This window comes from Zea mays, chromosome 7 (genome assembly GCF_902167145.1).
Source record: "Zea mays cultivar B73 chromosome 7, Zm-B73-REFERENCE-NAM-5.0, whole genome shotgun sequence".
Lineage (NCBI taxonomy): Eukaryota > Viridiplantae > Streptophyta > Magnoliopsida > Poales > Poaceae > Zea > Zea mays.
Genome location: NC_050102.1, coordinates 134,678,422 through 134,704,550, shown reverse-complemented (window position 1 = coordinate 134,704,550; position 26,129 = coordinate 134,678,422). Strand labels below are relative to the sequence as shown.

The window sequence follows — 26,129 nt, the reverse complement described above, 5'->3', positions numbered from 1 at the left end:
TAAAGCACACTTCTGCTAGTCTTCATTAAGCTTCAGCTTCGACGACAACTTCGGCGACATATCCTAGGCATCATCTTCACCTTCGTCATCCTACATGAGTCAAGGAATCATAAGAATCAAGCCCAAAGGAAAAGGTAAGCACGAAATGTCATTTCTTACTGGTTCAAGATGACTTCGGGCTTCGTCTCCAGCTTTCTCTCGCCCGCCCTTTGTCCATACCATTTTTATAAATCTATTGGAGATACTTCGGGCGAGGTCGGGCATATCATCCAGGATTGATGAAGATAAGGTGAAGTTGGGCCTGTTGACAACCTTTCCATGTTCGCAGCCGGCCTTCAGAAATGCTGCAGCAGTACCCCGAGAAGCTACCCAGGCACAGAAGTCACCGTGCCCAGCTATAACTTCGTCAAGTTCTTCAATTTCAGCTTCGATATGATCGAAGGCTTTTGGTAAATCTTCATCCGAAGGGGTAAATTTCCCGCTGCTGGCTCCAACTGAGTAAAAGATCTTCTTTAGTTGTTGGATACAATTGTTGCTAAAATTCAAACATTTATCCTGAAGGCTTGTTAATGATTTCTTCAAATTTGAGTTGGCTTGGACTTCGGCTTCAAGTTTCGAGTCAAGTCTTAGCTTCTCTTGTTCAAATTGTTTCGATTGGCAGAGAAGCTTCGAATTCAATTCTGCTACTTTGGCTTCAGTCTCTGCCAGCAAGCCTTCGGTTGATTGAAGTTCGAAGTCTTTCTTTTCAATAATAGCTGATTGTTCTTTTATCTTGCTCTCCAAATTCTCAATTATAGCTTCGTGCTTTTTATCTTCTAGATCTTGCTGCATCCTCAAAGCTTTGCTTAGAAGCATGCTCTGCAAATAAACAATCTTCGTTAAAAAATATTGCCATTATTAAAAAACAATAGAAGCTAGAGAGAAGGATGTTTACCTTGAAATTTGAATAAAATAAGCTGCCGACGATATGTTGTCGTCGGTAGCGGCTGATGTCTGTCTCTAGTTTCGGAAAACCGATACTCTTTGATAGAGTACCGATGATTTTAGCCCCAGCTGAGTCCCGGATGCAGCCCAGTTTTTCATCATCAATGCCTCCAAATAGAAGAGCTCCTTGCTTGTATCCGCAAGATTTGGCGTATTCCTTAAGCTCTTCTTTTTCGGCCTTCGACAGTTTTTGCCCGACTAAATTCTGAAATGAGTAGGCTTCGTCGTCCGAAGTGTCTTCGGCTATTTCTTTCCCTTTCCTAGGCACTGTGGCCATGGTTTCTTCAGCAGTGGTGGCAGCTTCTTCTGCAGCCATGCCTGTTAAAATTTTGTTGATATCTTCAATAGTAGAATCTAAGTTTACATCTTCGGCTGTAGCGGCTTCGGTAGCCGCGACTTCCGAAGGTGCGACTTCGACATTTTCTGTGCCCACAACAGCTGGTGTTTTCTGGATTGACGCCCTCGGTGGCGTCTTGTCAATAACTTCTGTTACGGCAATAATTCTTTGCCTTTTCGCTTTGGATATCTTCGTTTTTTCCGGCTCTGCCACCTTTTGAAAAAGCTTCGTCAGTCGAGGCCCTAATGGACTTAGCTTCGTGGGCATGGGTTCAGTCATTACCTTTAGAATTTCCTCCACGTCGCTAGTAGAAGGTGGTGTGGGGGTCCCCTCTTCTTCGGATAGTTTTCGCTTTGGAGTTGATATTTTTCTCTTGACAATTTTCTTCTTTTTTGGTGGTTGTTCTTCATCCTTGTTTAAAGCTTCGGCCGCTCTTTTTCTTCTCTCGCCCTCAGCACCCTTGTTCAGCTGCGCATAATCAGGATATTCGAAACCCAGAGCATCAAGCACTCGGTTCAGCCTTCGCTTCGGACGGGTGCCGAAGGCTGCTGTCATCAGTTGGTCTTCCTTTTTCGAGTAATTCCCAAGAATTTCATTACACATCACCTCAACTGTATCCAGCCACTCTTGGCAGGGCTTCTTAAAATATTTCTTGAATTTGAAGTGGTAAGGAAGCCGGACAAGATCCCCTTCCTTCTTCTCCCCCTTTAACTTCGGCATTTCCCATTTTTTCAGAGTAGGGAAGACTCTGAATGCTAAGAATTCTTGAACCAGATCCCTGGTACCAATATGCTCTGCAACGATTCTGAATTCATCCATTGCCCGTTGAGTTTGACCCTCTGGTGTCATGTTGCAGTGAGGTCGGGTTTCTCCGAAAGTTAGCTCGAGTGGACTTTGCACAAGCTTCTCCTTATCCTCATCAACCTTGACATAGAACCATTCTGATTTCCAGCCTGCCGGCCATTTGCTTCGGTAGCTAATTACAGGAAACTTTGCGGTTTTCCGGTAGGCAAAATTGTAGCAACCGAAGTTTTCATGAAGCCCATCTTTTCTGGCCTTTGTTTGATAATGCAATTCATGAACTCGACAGAAACTGTCAGCAAAAGGTTCCACTGCTTGGCTTCGGAGGGCCCAAATATAAACGCTAAGCCTAACGATAGCGTTAGGAGTTAACTGATGAAGGTAGATGCCAAACCTCTTCAGTATCTCTGCAACAATCTCATGAACAGGGAATCTTAGCCCAGCCTTTAAAAAGCTTTTGAAGATGACAACCTCGTCCTTCTCTGGCTTCGGGGTGGTCTCTTCTCCCCCGAAGCGAAGTAGCTTCTTCTGATCTTCACTGAAAAAACCTGCTTTCACCATCTTGGCGAGATCAACCTTTGAAACAGTCGATTTTCCGAAGTCTAGGTGGCTGGGTTTGCTGGGCATGGCAATACGGTAGTCATCTTCGGAGTCGGTTTCTTCAATGTTCCCTTCTCCTTCGGCAGCTGTCGGGTTTGCTTCGGCAGCAGGCATTTCTTCCGCAGTCACCAGTCCGGAGCGCTGCATCGCTTCGGAGATGGGCACAGTCTCCGAAGCTTCAGTTTCGTTCCCCTCACGCTCAACTCTAGCTGTAGAGCGAACTCTGGCCATTTAATTATGAACTTGTGAAACTTGGGTACTTTTTTCTCCGAAGCAGGCTTCAAGATGGAGCTTCGTTCAAATCTGACAAACTAGCTTCGGTGGTGGTTAAAAATTTTGGCAGCAAAACAGTGCAAATAGCAGTAAATGCTGTGGTAACTTCACACCTACTCGTCTGTTTATATAGTGCTGCAGGTAAGAAGGCGAACCGGCAGGGCTTTTACACCAGGCGGGCAGTAACTTGTACTCGTTGCGCAGTGGACCGCAAAGACCAAACAGTGACTCTGCAAGGTGGGACCGACACGATCTCGGGAAATGAATCGTTTCTCGGCAACGAGCTCAGGGAAGGTGTTTTTTGGACCTTCGGCTTCCCGAAGCTTGAGAGGATTTTTTCACGGTTCAAGCTCGTTACGAAAAACGATCTAGTGCCGCGAAAGGGGCTACTGTTGGGCCCATGCTTCGTTGCGCCGAAGGTCTTGCGTGAAGAAGCAGCTTCGGCTGAAATCGTCCCCAGGAAATGGCCGAAGGTTCCTTTTTTATAGAGCTTCGGCGTTGCAAACCGACATAGAGATAGAATGACCTTTTTATCCATAGAGGTCTAACATAATGTTGTAAACTTTTGTAAAGGGCATAATTGTAATTCGTCACAGGCTGCGTCCTGTGTCTATAAATAGATGAACAGTACCCCCGTACTGTTCACGCTGACTTGGCATTTGCTTTGGCGTCACGCTTGTACTTTTCACCTTCTCTCAGGACCGAAGGTACATTTGTAATTCGGAATTATTTCTATTTTTCCATGTTAATAAAATAGAAATGATTCTATGGTGATGCTTATATTATATTTCATGCTTTATATGAATTCTTCGTCATTATTTGCTATGTTAACGAAGATATGTCTCTTATGACCTTCGTCCGAAACTCATTATTTCCCGAAGGGACATAATGCTTCGAAGGACGAAGGACTTTAACACTTAACACTTTTTATGTTGCCTTGTTCTTAACTCTTAACATTTGAGAACAAGTCCCCAACACGCCTCGAAGCCACCACCCTTTATCTCAATGCACCTGCGGTGCTAGCACACTGATATTGCGGTGTTTATCCCTACACGTGTGAATACCATAGAGATGTTGCTGCTATTGCTATATTGTTAACCATCAATAAATGTGAGGAGCACAACCAAATGTGTCATCAATGCTGGTATGTGAGGACTTGCGACTACATCCACTATATCGATGTGACATTCTTCTATTGTATTGTACATCAATTAGTAGCAATTCATGGTCATCTACTCGCATGATATCTTGGTTGAATATGATAGATATGCTAGTGCATAGTGTAGCCATTTTCTATAATGGTATCAAAGTCGCCCATGCATATTTTTTGTTTGGGTGGGTTGCATACAAACAATATGTTATTAGATTTGATTTACTTTTTTTATTGTAGCATGGATGGGACAGGTAAGGTTATAGATGGTCATTTGGCACTAACGCGATGGGCAGCCCAGGCACGACACAAAAAACATGGCCCAGGCACGACCCGGTCCGACTAGTATAGTGCCAGTGCCTGGCATGACACAGCTATAGTGCCGTGCCTGGGCCACCATCTCGACCCGTAGTGCTGGCACGGGCACGACTCAGTTACATTTTTTATTTTAAAAATAATAGTTTACATATATTTAGTATAAGAATTCAACATATAACACAATAGAGCTGTAGCCACACCGGGTAGATGGGTGCATTTAAGTCTCTCATACATTAGGTTGTGTATTCAAACCCCTACACTACACATTTTTTTGCTAAATTATTCAATATACTCAGATGGGCCAACGTGCCACCGGGCCGGCTCGGCACAGCTAGCAGGCTGACGGGCCATGCCTGGGCCACTACCGCGGCACGTGGGCCCATTTGGTACGACACAGTTCGCTAGACGAGCCTAACGGGCCGTGCCGAAAATGGGTCGGGTCGGGTCGGGCCGTGCCAGTCCGTTTGGCCATCTATACATAAGGTACTTGTTGGTATAGTCACACAACTTATTTGTCTCTACTGGCTGGAAACATCATCAGGGCGTAAGATCAGTTTGCTTTTCTTTTTGACCACTTGCACCTCTTTTTCTTGTCCATGGGTGTGGACTTGTTTGGACATTCTTGCAAAAAAGTGTTCCTTCTTGACACACCCAAAATCCCTTTTTTGTTATTTCCTATCAATATTAAATAGTATGTATTGAACATGAATGAGCACACCCATAAGTTTCAGCTTGTGACTCATGCTCATCACATTCTCGACTATTCTTATTGTATCTTCATCAACTTTGAAGGATGAGGTGGAGGCTTGATCCTCAACTTCTTTGTTTTCATTTGAGGAGCTTGAGCTTAAGCGTTCAACTTGCTTCTTTCCCTTCACCTTTTTGCACTCTTCACATGTGAGAGTCATGCCTTTGCTTCATGGTGTGGCTTTTATTGACCCACCTTTCATGACATTTTGAATGTCACTGCTTGCCAATGACAAGCCCCAGAGTCATTGTGTTCATGTTCTCCGTATTGTGAAGGATGATGATGGTACTTTCATATTTATAGTGCGGTGGGACGGACATGATCTTCCTCATAATGTCCGCATCACCTAGCTCAGTTATGCCAATAGAGTTGAGCTTATTGATGATTAGATTTGAATGAGAATATATAGCTTTAACAAGATTACTTTCATTCATTTGAAAAGAATTATAATCATACAAAACTAGGCGATATTTTTGCCTAGGAACATGGCTTGTGTCATCATGTAGCTCATATAATTTAAACCAAAGTTTATTAGCTTTTGTAAGCATAAATATTTGGTAAAAAATCACACTGAGAGATTCAAACAAGCAGTTTTTTCCTTTAACATTTTGATGAAATTTCTTTTTATCACTTGCACTTGGTCTTGTGGAATTCCTTAGTTGTTTCATCTTATCACGAGTGTCTTCAAACATCTAGATCAACAACTTCTATGTCGCAAACCGTTGTAGCACTATGTATGGGAATTTGGTGTCATCAAAGTGAGGTATCCCAAAAGTATCCATTCTTCCCTCTCTAAAACGTGTTGGCTCAACGATAGTTAAACCAAAAGTTACAAATTGAGCCACTATCTCTGATACTAATTGAAGGAACAATTGATGTCTAAAACGGGGATGAATTAGGCAATCTAATTTCTCTCTAAACTATAGCCTCTATTTTTCCCTAGTCAATACATGCACAATAAATTAACTATCTTATGTGCAACCATGATTTTAATTAATTATTGTTATTTCTATCACAAAGAGTTATACAACCTAGGTTCCAAATATATCCACTAGCCTATAACTAAGCTAAAAAGATAAAAACACGTAACCAAGGTAAAATAATACTCCCTCATTACCAAATTAAAATTGGTTTTAGACATATAATATATTCATACAATAATTAATGTATGTGTTTTGTATATGTGTCTAGATTCATCAACATCTATTTGAATGTAGACATAAAAACTAAGTGCTAGAGTGAATACTAATTTGGAATGGAGAGAGCACGATACAACAACTTAATTATGATGGAGAACAAACCTTCATTGGTGTGTCAGTATTTTTACTAAGGTATCAAAAGACATGTAAGTTTTTTCCTAATCCTTATTGGAGCTCCATGCAAAGGAATGCCCACATGAGGGGCTAAGTCCTAGATAGATAATTCCATAGATAGTCACAGACCTTCTCCATATATAAATAGTGCTACGGTTGTAGCCTCCTTGAATGCACCTCGATGTCTTCACTTTCGAGTTTTCCTAACTAAATGTTACGAGCCTCGTTTCCTCCAGTATATGGTGAAGGCCAAGGAAGAATCATAAACATCTAAATTATATAGCAAATTTAATAATTTAAAATAGATATGCATAATCTCGGTGCTGATTTTAGTTATGTTGTTAAGCAATTTATGAAAAATAGAATGAAATTTTGTATAGTTTTTTTGTGCGTTATTTGCTCCCTACAACAAAAAAGTTGAAAACGTCCTAATCTAAATTCATATCCATATTCGAATTGTATATCTATTATTTGGAAAAATATAAGATAAATTTGAGGTTTACTTTTTATGAATAATAACAAGTTTAATGCTAAAAACAAAAAAATACAACTTTGCATGATAGATTTTATATCCCGTTTATTCTTAATCGAAGAAAAAAGACCAAAAACTTAACATTCAAATAAGTATCGGGATCCATCCCTAGTGGAGGCCACACCACAAACGCAGTTGATATAATATTACAAGACTTACAAAACCTACTCGGGATAACTATCACAATGACACATGCAACTATCAAGGGGTAAGTGGTGAGTCTAACCTCAGTTCTAGTCCCTTTGGTAAAACCTAGAGAAAGCGCTAATGAAGTAGTCTAACTAACTTATACTTCACAAACACCCATGCTCATTATAGAGTGATTTCATAAGCACTTCACTATGTTGAGCTATTGTATTTGGTTCTTAACTCCATGGTTATCTTTCTTAGCTCCCACACATTTCAAACGGTTGGTTTGAGATATTATTTATAGCCCCAAGGGGAGATATTATTGTTGTACACTCAATGGCCAACTCTATACACCACTGAACCATCTAACGGTTGCACTGTTAGACCATTGGGCATGGCCTTATGCCTTAGAACAGTTACTATATTAATACTAGCCATTGCTGATCATTGGGTACTCTTGTACCGTATGGCACCTCATCGGCGCTATATGGATTGGTCTGATGTCTATGAATAGTTATAGTCCAACGCTATTGCAAGATGAACAGTGCAACCAAATAGTCCAATACTCTAGCTGCTTTGGGTCTGATGCTTCTATTTGCTGTTGGTTAGATGCCTCTGACTATATGATTTGACACCCCCTCTAGATGCATGATGGCTAATAAACCCTTTATTTACTTTGTTTCTTTATGATCGTTGTGTCCTTCTTGGTTTTATCTTGCATCTTATGAGATGAGGAGTGTGACGCATAGTAAACACTTTCTTCACTCTGGTGAATGTAGATATGTGAGTCTTCTTGTGTAGTTCTTGAATTATATCCATAAGCATTGGCAAATAATGTTAGTTGAAATAGTTATGTTAATCATCAAACAACAAAACTTAATCATCAAATAAGATTTGGTTTATTTTTCTTACATTCATAAACCAGAAACATATTTTTAGTTTTTGTTAAGTACTTTTGAAACCACCCACCAAATCTTACTAGAATTATATTAATTGGTATGTACTCATAATACATAGAGCGTAAACAACATGCAGATGTATACTTATATAGCATGATATATGATAGATACAAGCATGTCACGGGGCGCGTGAAAGGGCACCATGTCTAGTTTTAATCATGGGCCATCAGACCTGGCCTGTCAAAAAAACTTGACCTGATCTGTTCAATGCTACGAGCAGGCACGAGTCATAGTTTTTGTCACGTAACAATTTACGGGCCAGATATGGGCTTAGAGATGGCAATGGGTACCCTCGACCCGATACCCGATGGGTATTTACTCCATTAGGGTATGTATGTGGGCTAAATATTCTACCCATGGGTATGTTATTGGGTACAAATCTTCACCCAATAGGTAAACGGGTATTAGAACGTTCTGTCTTCACCCATACCCATTAACCCGTGGGTATAAAATACCCAATATAAACTTAGCCCAAGCATGAACTTTGACTTTAGTCATTCATCTTTTTTACTATTTAACAACCTTTTAGGCCATAATATTATAGAAGGCTTAACGACAATTTAATAACCATGTAATGGAATATGTAATGTGCTATGTAGTATTATCTTAGTGTTACTACTTTATCCAATTATCTTTAGTGTGTTGAATGGATGTTTAGCTTTTGTGGGTACGGGTGGGTGACCCATGCCCACATGGGTATGGGGGTAAATCCATACCCGACAGTGTATATGGGTGACCCGATGATGTTATTTTTGTGTCGTGGGTATGTGTATAGGGTAGTAATACCCGGTGGGTATTTACCCATTGTCATCTCTATATGGGCTATTGTTTTTTTTTTACCAAAACCGGACATAATAAAAAAAAACTGATCCAAAGCAACAAAAAAAAGGACCAACCCCAAAAAAAACTATGATCCAACGTGTCCAAGAGAAAAGCATATGCCAACCCAATCCGATACTATACACGGTTCAGGTCCAGACCATATCAAAGTAACGATTCATGATCTGATCTTAACCCTCTCTGAATCTGGTACGACCCGGCGAGGGCCGAGTGGTGAGGGATTAGTGAAATGTAAAAAGCTCGGGTCCCTTCCATTGGTCGGAGGATCAAAAGGCAGGTCGGTAGAAGCCCAAACCATGCGGCGGGGCACCGTTCTGGGAAACGGACACGGAGGACGGGCGGGGTGGAGTGCTGGACCGGTACCGTGGTACAAGTAGAATAGGGAGGGAGTAGAAAGCTCGATTTTCGCACTTGGATCACTCCTCGTCGAGTCCTCCACATCTGGCTGGGCATCCTCATGTTCGGCGTTGCACTTGTGCTCAAGTTCGATGGCCAAGAAAACCAGCATCCTTCGACCCTGGCTGGGATTTGTTTTTTTTTCCAGCGCAGAACGCAATCACGGAAGATCCTGCGCCCCATCTCCGCAGAACAGCGACCCGAATCGTTTTTTTTTTTCAATCGTCGTGTCGTCGTCGTCGTCGTCGTCGATCGCCCGCCGGTGGAGAAAGGTGATCGCGGCTTTTTGGTACGCCTCGCCTTTCTCTTTGTTTAGTAGTAACGCCCGGCTGCATATTCTAACCTCCGCCAAATCCCCGGCGAATCCTTTTGACGCAAAAATGTCCCCGGTTCTTTTTTAAAATAAGATCGTCAGGGAGGGGCTTATACAATTCGTCCTCCCCGAAAACGACGTGTCGCGAAAGCTGGGATTCCTTGGACGCTCCATCGGCCTGGCCTCGCCCCGTGCCGTTGCGAACTGTTGCCCCTTTTTTTGCGCGTTGGTAATGTTTTCTCTTAGCTTAGGCGCTTAGCTTAGCTTAGCAACGTGTAAAGCGAGCGTGTGGTCATGAACCACCGTGCCCGGGAGAAGAAACAAAGGGTGACGAGGAGACCGTAGTGCTAGTGGCCGTCCAGTGTGGCGGTTTTGGGTCGCTGTGCCCTTCTTTTTATTAGCGAGGAACTACGAACTAGTGTGCTACCCGCCCCTGGAATTTGGCAGCGGCGGGCTCTCTCGGTTCTGTGTCTCCTCTCCTCTGCGTAAGCGTAACTCATGTGGTAAAGCTTGTTCAAGTGCTTCAAGACCGGGTGGACGAAACCGGGAAGACGAAAGGTACGTCTCACCAACTGGATGCACACCTGAGGTTTGACAGAAGTTGCACGATCTAGTACTTGCAGATAAAAGTCAGTCTGTGTGTGTGGGTGGCACGGCAGGGATACAATACAACTTAACAGTGTATATATATACCTCTGTACGCACGCAAAGTCTTCATTGGTGACGAACGACCGAGTGATGAGCAGAGTATCGACATCGGTATCTGTGTATCACCACGGTATATGGCGTTCTGCCATCATTTCCGTCGATCGGCCGCTCACGGCATCATCGGCGGCTCGGCGCCGTACCGCGCCGCAGCGGCAGCCAGCAGCAAGTTGATGTCCGGCCCCTCGGGCCTCGGGCTCGGGTCCTTCTCACACGGCTGCTTCTGACGGAGACGGACAAAGGATCGGTCGGGGGGCCCTGGCGTGGCGTGTGATTCCTGAACAAACAATGGTGGTGTCAGCCGTAGTGTGATGGGACTCGCTGCCAGGGCCGCCCGCCAAAAAGGGAGCTCACCATTTCACACAGAGAATCACTGGACTTCCTTCTGCGCCAATGGAATGGAAGCAACTTGCGTGCACACCTCACTGGACGTATCAGCAGACTGCCAGGCTGCTACGTGTTTCGGTGCTTGCGCTTGCACTGAATGAGCGATGAACCTAGGCATGCCTTCCTCTTCCGCGGCTGCCCGTGCACGGCGTTTGGTATTTTTTCATGTACGGATGATGCGCAGCAAAGCAAAACAACGTTCGTCGTGTGGGCGCGGGCGGCACCATGGACGTACGTACGAACATAATCTTTTTCGTTTCCGAATTTACAATGTCTTGCTTATGTGCACTACATGAGATGAGATCATATTTTTCTACCACCTATATCTTCTACCCAATCTGCATCAGAGAAAGCATTAAAAAGAGTAGAGTTTGACTTCTTAACTTTTAGTCCTAAACTACTAGTGGTCTACTTGATATATCACAATATCCTCTTGATTGATGTTCAATAAATAGTGGCACGCGTATGCAGAAATCGATATACTGTATTTATTGAGAACGCAGTATCAGGTTTAGTGGATAGAGCCCGACTCGGTATCTTGTTGATTGAGCATCACCCAATAGTTTTGGGAGAGAATTTGTGTCACCTTCCAAATTTGACATCTTAAATAGAGGCTCCGCTGTATTTGACGAAGCTACAGCTTAGCGCCAGCGTCAGTTGACATTGATGATTTTCAAAAAGTATAGTGTAAAATATCGTTTAAACACTACCTATAGGATTCTTGACACCTGTGTATAATGATGTTGACACCAGCGATTATGGAGGCTGGCTTCGCCCCTGGTCTAATTATCTATACTTGCTATGGTGAATCAAGTAGGGGCTATACTAGGGTTTCCCTTAGAGCGTTTGAGTAATGTTTTGAGATAAAGGGGGTTTTGGTATATTTAAAGCTCGGTAATCTGTTTCTAAACAGGCCCTTCTTCTGCAACAATAAGACGACGGTGGAGTGGGGCCGGGGTTGGACCGGAGGAGAGGAGGGGACGAATTCGCTATCCGTCTAATTGGTTGTCTGTCTGTCTGATTGGTTGTATATACCATTTTATCCTGATTCAGCGTATATGTTAATTTTATCTGAACGTGTTGTCTGGAGATATGAGCTGTATGAGACCATGAGTAAATACAAAACAATCCATTTTAAGACAATTTCTCTCTTTACATCTGCCTATACACCCAAAGCATCCGTATCCCCGACCAGGCTCGTGCAAAGCTTTGGCCTCTCGCGTGCAGCGAACCAATCGGGTGGTTTGCGTCTGTGCCGGCCGCAAACCGGTGACGTGCGCGCATCCCGGCTCGCGCAGTCTGAACAGGCAGGGGCTACGGCACAGGAGGACGGGTACCGCGCGGGAGCGCGGGCGCGGCAGGCAGCACCGCAGCGATGGTCCCCGGGCCACGGCATCAGCTCTGCTCAGCTCGGTGTCGCCGTCTGTGTGTGTGGCCAGGAGGTGAAAGCCACATGCGCCCCACCACCGCGCTCCCCTGTCCCTCCCATAGTCCGCTACGCCTACCCCTACCTGCCTTTTCGCTCGCCCAGCCATGCCGCTCGCCTCGGGCGTCGGGCGCCGGCTGCTCTAGACTCTAGCCGGCGGCGGCGTCGAGCCGTCGATCATGTTCCCGTGGAGGTTGGGTGCGTGAGGCTCACTTTCACGCAGTTCCATGCCCCTTTTTCCTACCTGTGTGAAGCTCCACCGGCGGTGTCGAGATCTTTTAGGTTCACGGCGTAGTCGTAGTCGTTGTCGTCGCGCCAGGCCAGCGATCGATCAGGCGAACCTCGATTCATGTGTTCGTCAGATATCGTCTTGATCGCGGGATGCCGCCGCTCCGCTAGCTTGTCAGCAGGTGGCCAATGGACGGTCGCGACTCAACAACTTGGAGTGGACACTAACACAAGCGACCAAACTCGATCAGCACAGCCTCGGCCTCAGCGGACGAGAACGCACTGTTCGCCGTGCGGAGAAGACAGAGAGGGAAGGGCGGCAGCGAGAACTGCAGAATTGAATGGGTGCCTGGGATCTCACTGCGAGGCTGCCGCTGTGGCGCGGCAGCGTTCAGGCACAGTAGCGGCAGCGCCCTTGGCTTGGCAGATGGCAGCCAGCAGGAGGAGAGGACCGGGGGAGGGGGGACCAAAGGTGATCTCGCGTCGCGGTAAAAAAATAAATAAAATAAAAGGATGAACAAAAATCCCAGAACATGACGAGGAACCGAATCGTTACGGGACGAGATTCCAGCCCAGCACATGCTCTTGCTCCGATGAAGCACAGCACAGGGCAGCAGGCAGCGCGTACTGATTTGAGAATTCTGTCCTCCTCTGCGTGCCACGGAGTCTTTTCGAGTGGTGGAAACAGCCTTCGGTAACTTGTGTTTTACTTCTGTCTACTTCGGTAATAAGGCTTGGTTAAACTGAAAGTTGCTCATCCCTTGAAAGTGAAACATAGTACCCTGCTCACGTACTGGACGCCACATGCGTCCGCTGAAATCCCCGGACATATTCAAAGACCGGGACCGCGTGCTTGCGCTGCCCCCACGACGCGAGCTACCTGTCCCGGAGGAAGGAGGGAGGAATAACGACGGACTAGTCTATCTAGGGCTCCATAGTTATCTTCTTACCAGTTTAAAGAAAATAGATTGATTGTCATGATAATGTTCTTTTATAGGACTAGGTCTAACAATCAACCGAGACATAGTACAATATGAGATTAATATAAATTTAAGCTCGACAGCTTTGACTTGATAGGCTCGTTAACTAACAATATGAACTAATATAAAAAATACTGGTTCCGCTGGTTGAACGAGCTACCCAACCTTTTTGGCTCACCACTGTTCTTATCCCCAACCGCAGGCTCTGTACCCTTTCCGAGCTGTCAGGGAATCGTGCAGTGCTGCATCCAAAACCCAAACGAGGTGCTGGCTGCTGGGCGCTGGCGGTGAGGGAATGGGGCGACAAGCCAAGGCACAGCACCTGCCCGAAAGACACAGGCGACCCCCCCGCCTAGGGCGGCTAGGAAAGCGATGCGAGCCAGCAGGGTTGCCTTTGGCGTGGCCTGTGGGGGACGGACGACGCTGCTCGCTGCTGGAGCTCGGCTCCTTTTCCGCTCTGGTCCATCTTCGCCTTTTTCTGCCGACGTCCGTCCATCCATGGACGGCAGTACGGCACTGGAATTGCAAGCACGGAGCACGAGCCAACCCGAAGCGGCAACGCCACAGGCAGGCACCACCCTAGTGCCCGGCCGGACGGACGGCCGGGTTCCCTTCCTTCCTTCCTGCGCAGGCGGTGGCGCGGACGTACGGCGGAGTAGCGACGTAGCGTCGCTACCCCTTTGGCCCTTTCGTTCCGGTCCGACCCGGCCGCGCCGCGCACGAGATCAGAGGTGAAAACGCGCGCGCGGCCGCGGCAAGCCCGCAAGGGTTTCGAGCTGTTGGCAAAGGCGCGGGCTAGTTGTGTGTGTGCTCCGTGCAGTGCGGTGGCCGGGGAGCTCGCGCGTTTTCACGGTCACGGTCACGGTCACGGTCACTGCTCGCGAATCGCAAATTGCAGCCTTGCAGGAGGGGGCACTAGAGCACTAAGAGCAGGGAGCCAAAAGCGCCTGGACTTTTTGTGGCGATCGGTGATGAGTTGCATTGCATTTGCACCGGCCATCCACGCTTTCACTGTTGCGAAACGAACAGGCCGGCACGAGTTGCTAGCAGCAGCAGGCAGCTGTTGTCAAACTGGGGCAAGGGGGGGCGCTCTGGTCGAGATCACGGCGTGTATCGCTGGAGCGGGAGCGAAAGCTCCTTTTTTTGTTGTAATTTCCTTCTGATGTTTTCGAGAGTGGTGTTAGGTTTCCCATTATCTGCCACCGCTAGTAGGCTTTTCGGCAAGCAGATTTCGTGTCTGCCTCTCCATCACTTGTCACGATCGTATGTGCCGTGCTTCTGAGTCTCGGGTGGCTGTCGTCGTCGGGCTCGGGCATGGGTTTGGAAGGAGGCTCTTTGATGCCCGCCGGGGGCGCACCGCAACCGCGCAGAGTTTTAGTTGGTTGGAAGTGGAAGGTCCGAGTCGAGTCGACTCGACGCGCGCGTCCGCGCCTACGCTTTTAGGCACCTACTAGGTGTTGCATCGCCCTAGGCGACGCTGGCTAGCTATTATGTATGTAGTAGGAATACGTACTAGCGAACAACGATAGCGTGCAACCAGCACGATGAAAGATCGAATCTTGCAGCGGCCTACTACTACTACGTGCGCTAGCTACGGGAGTATGTTCTGTTGTGTTGCCGTGTCGCGCGCGTCGTCTTTCCAACGGCGTCAACAGCATCGCGCTCCTGCTTGCAGAGACGTCGAAACAGTTTCTGTTTCTCCTACTGGTGCATGCATGGAACAGATTCCCCCCGTGGGCGGTCGTCTCGTGCCCTGCCGTGCGCCCCTCGCGTCCGGCCACCACAGCTGCAGTGCGCATGGGGCGCGGGATGGGGGGTGAGTTGTGCGCGAGCACGACGCACGCGATGCGTCGGGTCGGGGCCAGGCCAGGATATTTCGGCGTCGCGTCGCACCAGCCAGCAACAGACAGCGGGAGCTGGGTTCGGCGTGGACCGGACGTACGTGGCGTCGCGGCACGGCACGGCACCCGTCGCGTCCGTGGGAAAAAAAAAGGGTGGAGGGGGGAAAAACACGGGTGCGTAGGGACCATGCCTTTTGAGTTGGTTATGATCAGGTGGTCCACCGGCTGGACCAGGCCCATTCGTCCCCGTCTCGGACAGTGCAGACGCGCAGGCGCAGGCGCAGGTGTAGGCACCGACGTGGTGGTACGGGGCCGGGCCGGGCCGAGGTGGTCGCTCGCCGCCGTGTCAAGGGTTTGCTGCGAACGCAAGGAATCATCCATCGGTTCTTTCGGCCGGCGCAATGTGACGCGTTAATGCTGTTGCCGGGCCTGGGGTCATCCATGTTGATCGTCGCCGGGGTGCGTCACGTGTGCGTTTGTGTGTGACATTCCCATTCGGTGCTCTTGCTTTCTCTCATTGTTGTCCAGTGAAACCGTCTTCCCTCCTAAGTTGCAAGCTGTAAGTTGGGAATTGTAGTTTGTTAGAAGCTGTAAAATGGAGCAAACATGTTTTGAGAGCCGCAAGGTTGTATGCTGCTTCAGACCTTCAGTGCAGCTGCCCAGCTTTTACAGAGCGGACCGTATAAGCGTCGAAGAGAAACATACTGCAGAAAATTTGCTAACAACTTCCACGGAACCGAAGAGAGAAAAAAAGGAACTGTACAACAGGGGCGTAATTGCCTGAGAGAACTCCACTGTGCTGACTGCTGACCACCTCAGCGAAAGCTAACCAGAGCGAGCAACGGTAGCTACTCTGCCCCCTCCTAACCATGAGCAGGAGCAATTCGACGAGTGCCAAACGATTTTTTGGTGATTTAGTCAGACACCGTCAGTACAGCCCCAAAATTTTGGGCCAATTCCCTGTATGCCACTGGAAAATATACTCATTCCTTGTATGCCACTGGCCCCACATGTCATAGACACCAAAAAATATACCTATATGCCACTCAGTGGCACACAAGGGATGAGTATAAAATCTGATGGCATACCAGGAATTTTCTCCAAAATTTTCCACCGAATGGTTCCAACAACTCCCCAGATTAACGTGTTGATCAGGGCTGTTATAAAACCCAGCCTGAAACACATCTGGAAGCCCGCTTGCCCAACAACTATACCCGGCTGCAGAACAAAAGTAACAGGTTAAAAAGCATACCAATCTCGAAGGGCTATCTATATATTCAAAAGAAGGCCCGCTTGCCCACTTAGAATAATAGATCTTATCCGTGGTAAGTGCTTTTTTTTCCCTTTCATTATTTTTAGTACTACCAGATCCCATGTGTGATTGCAGAGGGAGACCAAAAATTTTAATCGGCAGGGTTAGTAATTTGAGCTGAAGAAGAGCCAGCATTTTCAGGGAGAGGGAAAAAAAAGAAATTACCTCCAAAGTATACTGCAGCCTGCCCACTACTATAATGAGTGATTGCACCGAACAGATTTGTGTTAAATGCCAAAGCAAGTGCTGACAGCGCACGAGGAACACCGGCGGTTATATGCATAGCCAGAAATGCAGAGTATAAGGCTCCAACATGTCGAGTTTGGCTTGCAATTAGGTAGTGGATCAGAAAGTCGGAGTCCTCAAGAACACAAAATGCCACTGGCTAACTCTACGAGAACGATTCAAGCAGCTTGGCAACACAGCTTGACATCTAAGAATTGAGTTGTGCTGCCATTCCAACCAGAAGTCCAGAACCGCAAACCAAGCCAATGTATCCCATGCTGATTTCTCATTCAAGCAATCATCCTAATACAGCACACCGACTCACCGAGAATGAGAAGAACGGAGCGAGAGACCAAGCATTGCAGCCACAACACTAGACACACCAATAGCATCCCTAGACGGAAATCGTGCAACAAGGTATTACCAGAGGTACAAAACCAGCCCCCCACCCCCACCCAAAAAAAAAACAATGAGGAGACCAAGCAGTACTGTTTCTAGGGCACCGTGCATCACATCTCTCTACCTAATTTAGTCACTTGAGCGAATTATAAACTATCTATGAAGTATTACATGTACTGATGGGTACAGTGGAATATGATCACCAGAGATATATCATGAAAACCATTTTATAACAAAACGCAGGAACCGGAATATAGATGCCAACTATCCTGAAGATCAGGTGTTGTCTGTGCACACATCTTAAACAGCGAATGAGAGAAATTTATATGATTTTATTCAGCGATCGAACCCAAGTAGGGGGCTGGCAGGGTCATGGCACCCTCACGATCCATGTTTTTTATATTGATATTGAACTCTTCGAGAGTGAAGAACTTTAGTGCATGTTTTTGGTATTTGGTTCCTGAATCAACTTAGCTGCCCCCTTAATCATATAATCCTAGCTCTGTCACTACCTTTATCAACAATGTTGAACCACACCACGCACATCTACAAAATTGCAATGGAACAGACCAAATTTCCACTTACTAAACTAGCCAACTAGGTGTCTCAAAAAGAAAACAAAGGTGAAATATTCACAAACTACGAAGGTAAAATAGAAAGAAAGAAGGAATGTAACAACACGACTATCAAACAAAATCTACCCAAAAACCCATAAGAAAACTGCAAAAATCATTGTGCCAATCATAACCTATTCGTTTTTTGTCGCAACCTCACAGGGCCCATGCGCTTCAGGTTCTCTTCAGCCAGTTCTAGGGCATCAGGAGCATCCTTTGTTTCAGGCGGGAAGAGTTTGAGCAAATATGGTGTTGCTATCAGAGAAACAAAAGCTGGCAAACTAGCAGCTTTGAGCCATGACACCCATGGATTCGCAATGATTACACCAAACTCCTCTGCTAGCTTCAAGCACGACAAGTTTTGTGCTGCAGCAGTGAGGAATAAAGCACTCGAGTTACCAGTTGCCTGTCAAGCAACATAAACCATCAATTTGCATGCCATACAGAAGAATTATAAAACATAATCCCGCAATTACATGTAACAGAAATTAGCCATAATAATCTCAAAATTTCAGCAGTGAATTTCAAAATTGGGTGCATTTTCATGATTTTCTATCTCATTTGTTAGCACTTGATGGATCACTACCGGAATCCACTTAATTCCCGTCGGCTAAGAACCGACGGGGACTACTAATTCCCGTCGGTATATGGTTAATTCCCGTCAGCCCTAAGTCGACGGATATAAGATGTCAGGGATACCCTTATTCCCGTCGGGCGCTGACGGGAATAATTAATCCCTGTCAGCCACTTACAAGCCGATAGACATTATGGTTAATCCCCGTCAGCCACCGCGGGCCAACAGGGATTAACATTTAATGTCGTCGGCCCAGTAACTCCCGTCGGCCACGGCTGACCGATGGGAATTAATTGTTAATCCCCGTCGGTCCGCCGTGGCCGACGGGAGTTACTGGGCCGACGGGCATTAAGTGTTAATCCACATCGGTTTGACCATAGCCGACGGGGATTAACCTATGCTGCTGCAAAACCGGCACCAAATGAGGTCATTATTTCTCCACAATTACACACATAACATATATATATCATCACACAGAACAGACACATTACAAACACATACATTGATAATCAATTCACACATCACAAACTTCACATCAACAACATAGTTTACACAAACATTTCAAATAGGAACAACGAGATAAGTTAAAGTGTTTAGTTCACGAAAAACATAGTGTGCACGAGTTAAGAAATAAATACGACATAACACCATATTTAGAGATAACCACCACTTGGGTGGTGTAGCATTCCAAAAATTCAAATCTTGAAATTTTCTCAAACTTGCTCTAAATTCAAAATGAATTTCAAATTTCATTTCAAAATGTTTGTTTGCGAGTTGATATCAACAAATAAAATATAGTGGTCTATATTTTCTCCAAAATTCTCCTCAAAATATCCTACAAATATTTTCCCAGTGACCCCCCTCAAATTCTTTCCAGAAATACTGCCCAGATATTTTCCTAGTAACCCCCTCAATTTCTTTCCAGAAATACTGTCCAAATATTCCACCGATATATCTCCAAGTATTTTCCTCTTGAGAAGTACCTTCAGAATCATTTTTCAAGTCCCTCCAAATATTTTCTTCATAACTTTCCTCATGCTCATACGTATATGTATGCCTCCGATGTCATACAGTGAGCTCTACAAGCTAACCTCACTTATACAAGACAAATACATGCTAATCTCCCACTAATCCTCTCATCCTCCCACTAATCCTCTCATCCCTCCCCCTAATCCCCCCACCATGGCTATAAATAGAGGGGCAAGGGCCTCCTCTCATCCCACCCCAAGCCATTTCATGGCAACTCTCTCCCCCCCATACACCCACTCCATGTTCCACACAAGCACACACTAGCACAAGGATTGTTCGGTCGTTCTTCGATCGTTCGTCCCCCTGTTCTTAGTTTGTTTGTTCGTTCGTCCAATCGTTCGATCGTTCGTCCGATCGTTCATGGTTCGTTCGTCCGTTCGTCCGATCGTTCGATCGTTCGTCCGTTCGTTCGTCCAAATAATCTTTGTTCAGCCGTTATGCTGCCGAAATTCCGATCGTTCATTCGTTCGATCATTCGATCGTTCGTCCGTTAGTTCATAGTTCCTATTCATCGTTCATCGTTCATTCATAGTCCCTATTCATCGTTCATCCAGACAATCTTTATCCTGCCGTTATGCTGCCGAAATTTCGATCGTTCGTTCGTCCGATCATTCGATTGTTCGTCCGTTCGTTCATAGTTCCTATTCATCGTTCATCGTTCGTTCATAGTTCCTATTCATCGTTCATCGTTCGTTCATAGTCCCTATTCATCGTTCATCCAGATAATCTTTATCCTGCTATTATGCTGCCGAAATTCCGATCGTTCGTTCGTCCGATCATTCGATCGTTCGTCCGTTCGTTCATAGTTCCTATTCATCGTTCATCGTTCGTTCATAGTTCCTATTCATCGTTCATCGTTCGTTCATCGTCACTATTCATCGTTCATCGTTCGTTCATACGAACTATCCACCATCACTATTCACCATTACTATTCACCGTTACTATTCACATACACTATTCATCATTGTTACTATTTATCATTACTATTCATCATCGTTACTATTCATCGATGATATCTATAATTAGTTTTACGTCGCCACTATTCATCGTTACTAATCATCGTTATTATTCATCGGTCATCCAGTCATCCCAAATTTCAACTACTCATCCATCATGCTGTCCAGTCCACCTAAGACCAGCCAGACCCATGTTCCAGTCATACGAACTCCGGTGACTGTGATTTTCCTTCCAGTAGGAACTTCCCATCTGGTCACCCATCTAGGTTTCTCCAAGTTGAGCACGCTTAACTTTGAGATTCCTTCGAACCAGGCTTCCAAACTCAGATTCCAATAATTATCGTTTCTAAATTCTTATCAAACTATTCCCTATCCAACCATGTCATCCCTTAAGCATGGTTCATATTCCAGAAAACTCCCAAAATACTCTTGTCCCATATTCTGCCTATACCTCTCCTGTTCATACTAAGTCAGACGATTCATTCGTCACTATTCTCACCAACAGTGAACTTCACTGTGCTACACCACATACACCCGGCTATAAATACACCCAGCTACCCTCTCCCTCTCCACACACACTCAACACCCTTAGCTAAGGCAAACACCCCACTCACTCAGTTACCCCGCTCTGCCGGCTACACGCATAGTGTCGCTTCGTCTCCAGTCCACCCTCCTGGTAAGCACCTCCGCTCCACCACCAGTAATATCACAACACCACATGACACAGATTCTACTCAAGACTCTACCCATCCATATATCGTATTATGACCACTATACTAAATATTTGTTGGTATACTTGCTGGTTTGTATGTTTGCTTGTTCATGTTGCATAGTTATCGGAGTGTTCGTGTCGTCTCGTGGAGGCTAGATCTGCAAGTCTACGCCAGGCGGTGGAGCCAGAAGCCAGTTCCGTGAGCTCCCCTTCCCCCTTCGCCGAATAAGCACGACAAGCTCACTGGATCCCTTTGATGCATAAATTACCTATGATTTTTCAACCACAACCCTCAGCCTGTTATTTTATGCATAATATGATTTTGAGACAAGTTATTATGGCCACCCAACCGCTTGCCGCAATCAATCCCTGCTATATTTGTTACAAATGATTTGAGGAAAGGTGTGAGTTTTCAAAAGAAAATGCTTTTCAAAATGTGTTTTATGAAGGGTTTTCACCCTTATCACCTTATCAACTGGTTTAGGTGTGAGCAGAAGGATTGTCCCCTCATATAAGGACCGGTTTGTCATCCTTCACTACCTGTACTCATGATAAGTACAACCACTCGAGACTGTGTGGGCAGTCACTCAATCTGAACTCGTACGGTCTAACCCCAGGGTTATGATGGCTGGGGAGCACTGGGAGGATAAGGAGGGGGAATGTTTTGTCCGGTTTGGACATGGCGGTGGCCTGACTCCTTCCGGTATAACCGTTAAGGTTAGGACGTGCGAGGAAAGAAAGAGATTCGAATTCGGATCTCATTGGCCATGAGATCGCAGAGCCAGACTAGTGGGTAAAGTGTACACCTCTGCGCAGAGTTTGAAAACCTATTCGAATAGTCTGTGTCCACAGGAATGGACGAGTCTGGTGTGGTATGGCAATTAGTGTTTGTTTTAAAAAAAGGGTGTGTTTGAGAAAAGTGGTTTTTAAAAGGTCCAGCGGTTAAGCCGTGAGCTATGGTGGACGGGAAGTCGAGTTGCTGTTTTTGAAAATGAAAACTAGTGGGAAACTGCTGAGATACCTGGATGGTTTAGGGCAGAGGATTTTGTTCTATACTGAAAAACTTCCTGCTCCTTTTGGAGAGGATGTGCTTTGCAAAATACAAAATGTTTTTCAAAACAACCCTGCATAAAATATTGTTGTTTCTGCAAAATATCCTAAGCTCCATATATTCCATGCATTATATCTGATTTCCCCATTCCGCGGGTGAAGGTGGGCTGCTGAGTACGTTTGTACTCACCCTTGCTTATTTGTTGTTTTTCAGAAAAAGGAGATCGGGTAAGAGTTACGACTGTTCCCAACCTTGCCTGTGGCTGTTGGACCACCGATTTGCTTCGCTGTGTATATCGGGCTGCTTCAGCCCCACTCTGATGATATGTCCCGAATTGTGGACCAACTCTTAAAGTTGATCGCCACCTTTATAGGTATGTCTCGTTTAAGCAGATCTGGAATCATCTATTGTACAAATGTGTTTACTAGCCTCCTGGGACTAGTAATTGTATCACATTTGAGTCCCAAAGGATTGGAGCGCTTCAGGTGGTATCTGAGCTGTTAGGTTGGCCGCAGGACGTAACCCTTAGCCTGATCCAAAATTTTTTGAGTCCAAACTATTTTCTTAAAAAAATTCTTGCTCTCATCCCTTCATTTCAAAAATGCTTCCCCTTTCCTTCTCTCAGAAGTCAGATGGAGGTCCGCTGCCAAACCAGCTTGTGCCAGAATGAAGATGGTTTCCCCAAGTTGCTGAGAGCATGCACAGTTCACCTCGGAATCAAGAGCCAGCCAGAGTATGATGGTCGTGAATTCTTCGAGCATGGCACAGAGAAGTGTGTCGTGACTGTATACATTGGATCCAGTCTGCACCATGTGGAATGGAGTGTCACTGCTGCTAGGCACAGATTCAAAGACACCTGCCAAGTCGTCGCCCGCAAGGCATTGAAGGCCCTGTGTCAGATTTATGAAGAAGAAGTGGCCGACACCCCACTCAGATTCTTTCCGCCCTTTCGGAGAAACTGTCCCGTTTGGATGGCCAGGATGCGTGCATTGGAAGGGCAGCAGCTGCTTGAGGATGACCCCACAGTCATGTACCTCACTGCATACCTGCTCACCCTAGATGCCCAGTATGATTTCTTGGCTCGACACCACCGTCAGATGATTGCCTGAGCAGAAGATGTAGAGAAGCGCAACCGTCAGCTCCATGTGGATCTCACCACAGCTCAAGCCCGTGCAACTGCATTGGAAAGTCATGAAGTCATTGTGGTTGAAGCCCTGAAGCAAGCTAAGGATGAGCATGTCCAGAAGTTGATGGAGGCCTACTTGGTAACCCACAACCAACGTAGAGCCCTATGGATCCAAGAGCCCGCTTCATCCAACCCAGTTCAACCCAGGAGAGCTGAAGATCCCCAGATTCTTGAAGGTCACCCGGTCTGTATCAAAGGAGATAAGAAGACTTGGGAACTCACGGAAGGAGCCATAGTCTTGGAAGGTATTCCAGTCTTCCCTCAGGCTATGGATAAGCAAGAGCACCCTGAGTCCTCTGAAGATCCACCGCCAGAGTTGTTTGAGCCCCTCACCATGAAGAAGATTCCAGCACCATCCCTTGAAGTCAAGGAAGAAGCTACAAGCACCCTGCCAGCACCACCGCCCTTTGAGGAACTACAAGAGCTAGTCTAGCTTGAAGAAGAGTTCGACCCGTGCTGCCATCTCAGTCGCCGCTAGAAGAAGTCATCAACATCAGCTCCCTCTTGACCCATCCAGGAGATGTCTCAGATTAAAGTTGTGTCAGGCTTGCTAGAAGAGAAGCTGCCAGATCTGAGTTAGTTATGCCCAGTCCTCTGCATGCATTGGGTAGTGAAGTTTTTCTTCACTTTGGCTAGAGCCCTGCATGTATGATAGGTAATCATGTAGACTCGTGTTTTGCAAAACTCTAATTGTGTGTCCCCTAGGGCATTTCAAAATGAATTTCGCTTGATGTTTTCTTCCCTTTTGAGTGCATATGTGATGCTTTAATGTTAGTGCTCATAAGTTGCATTTAGCCAAGCAATAGTAGTTATGCTTAGCCCCCGAATCTGAGTAGTACGTGCTTTGGAAAACTCTATTCTTCCCTTATTCAAAACATTTGATTTGTTTGTGCTTATCATTGTTGAGCTTGTGTGTTCTCTTTCTTTTTAAGAAAGGTTTTTCTCTAAAAACGTAGATCACAAATTAGAGCTAATCCTCACCTTATGCTTACATTCTCATCTTAACCCATCTTAAGAGAAAAGCACCTTACCCAAGAAGATACCAGGAAGCTTACCCTTAAAGCCACAATAAGCTACAGAAGGAACCTATCCAGCCGCTCAGTCAAAAGGACCGACCGTGAGAATCAAAGCACTACCCCTGAGTCAAAGTAAACAGAAAAAGAGGACAAAAGGAGTTATTACCATACAGAGAGGCAAAGATTCTTGGAACTAGAGACCACAAACATCAAGGTCATTGACCCCACCACTCACCCGTGCCCCTCGCACGCGTGCCCGCCTCCATGCGCACTACCACCGCCCCACGCCCCCTTTGCAGCGCACTACCGCCACCCACGCCCCCTTTTGCAGCGCACCCACCGCCATCGTCGCCGGCAACAGGCCCCCCCTTCCCCTTGTCGCACCTGCTACCTCGTGTCACCTGCTCCATCACTACCACTCCACACCCCCCCGATCACCCCCGCTCGCCTATAAACCCCCCACTAGCAACCTCAACTCCCATCTCGCTCAAAGGAAAGCACACACTAGATAATATCCCCTCTGCCAAATCGCAAGCAACTCCATTTTCCACTCCATCGCCCCTAAGATCACAATGCTTGGTGATTCTTGGGTTGAAGACTGTTGTACATGGTTCAACATCTTCAGTTTCCTCCTCTGTATGATGGTAATACTCTTTGATAGAATCCTCCAGTGGGAAGAGCAAAGAGAAAGAAAGGGTCAGTGAAAAGAAGATAGTGAAGAGAAGATGAGAAGAAGGTTCTCCCAGAATCAACCCTGTGTCAGTCATCTCTCCGTAGCCTGCTCATGCAGCAACAGCAGAAGAAGGCCCCGTAACACTCTTGTTATGAGGTACTTCAAGGAGTTCAAATCCCCAAGGTTCAAGAGTTCCACCCTCATTCATTTTAAGTGGGGTAGTGTTCCCGCAAGGTTCCTGCTATGGAGAAGAAGAAGAAGGCCTGTAGCAAGCTTGTGGAGGACCAGATCATCGAAGCATATAAGTTTCTGGATGAGAAGTGGTCACCCAAGTTTTGTTGATGAAGCACTAGAAGACCAATCAAGGAAGGAATCCATGTGGGAGTTCACAAGAGAAAGGTTTGTGTGTTGGCATCGATGCTTCCTCAATAAGCTAGCTGCCAAGTGAAAGCTAGACACCTGAAGATGATCTTTGAGTGGTCAGAATCAGTGTTTGCAATCTGTCGGCGTTTCGACCCCGGGGGGTCCCTGGACCGACGAGTAAATTGTCGCTGCGTGTCCCAGCCCAGATGGGTCGGCGCGAGACGGAGCACAAGGGGGGAAAACCAGTGAGGGGAAAACCGTGGCCTCGTGTTGTCCTGCGCCCAAGGCGGATGCGCTTGCAGTAGGGGGTTACAAGCGTTCGCGAGGGAGAGAGAGAGAGAGGGCGTGAGACTGCGCGTCAGCCCGTTCTCTCACGCGACCACCTTTTCGTACGAGGGCCCTGGACCTTCCTTTTATAGACGTAAGGAGAGGGTCCAGGTGTACAACGAGGGGTGTAGCAGTGTGCTAACGTGTCTAGCAGAGAGGAGCCAGAGCCCCATGTACATGCCAACGTGGCTGTCGGAGAGGTGTTGGAGCCCTATTCATGTGGCGTCGTGGCCGTCGGACGAGCGCTTGAGCCCTGTAGAAGCACAGCTGTCGGGGCTGTCGGATCCTTGCTGGCGTCTCCTTGCTTCCGTAGGGGGCTGAGAACCGCCGTCGTCATGGAGCACGCGGGGTGCCATCATTACTTATTTTACTGGGGCGAGCCAGATGGGATGCCGGTCTTGTTGCCCATAGCCTGGGCTAGCTAGGGGTAGG

General features: G+C 46.4%; 1 pseudogene; it reads right to left on the bottom strand.

The window, feature by feature from the left end:
- The window catches only part of LOC103634181 (dicarboxylate transporter 2.1, chloroplastic-like), a 59,816-nt pseudogene that overhangs the window by 16,391 nt on the left and 17,296 nt on the right, over nt 1–26,129 (bottom strand).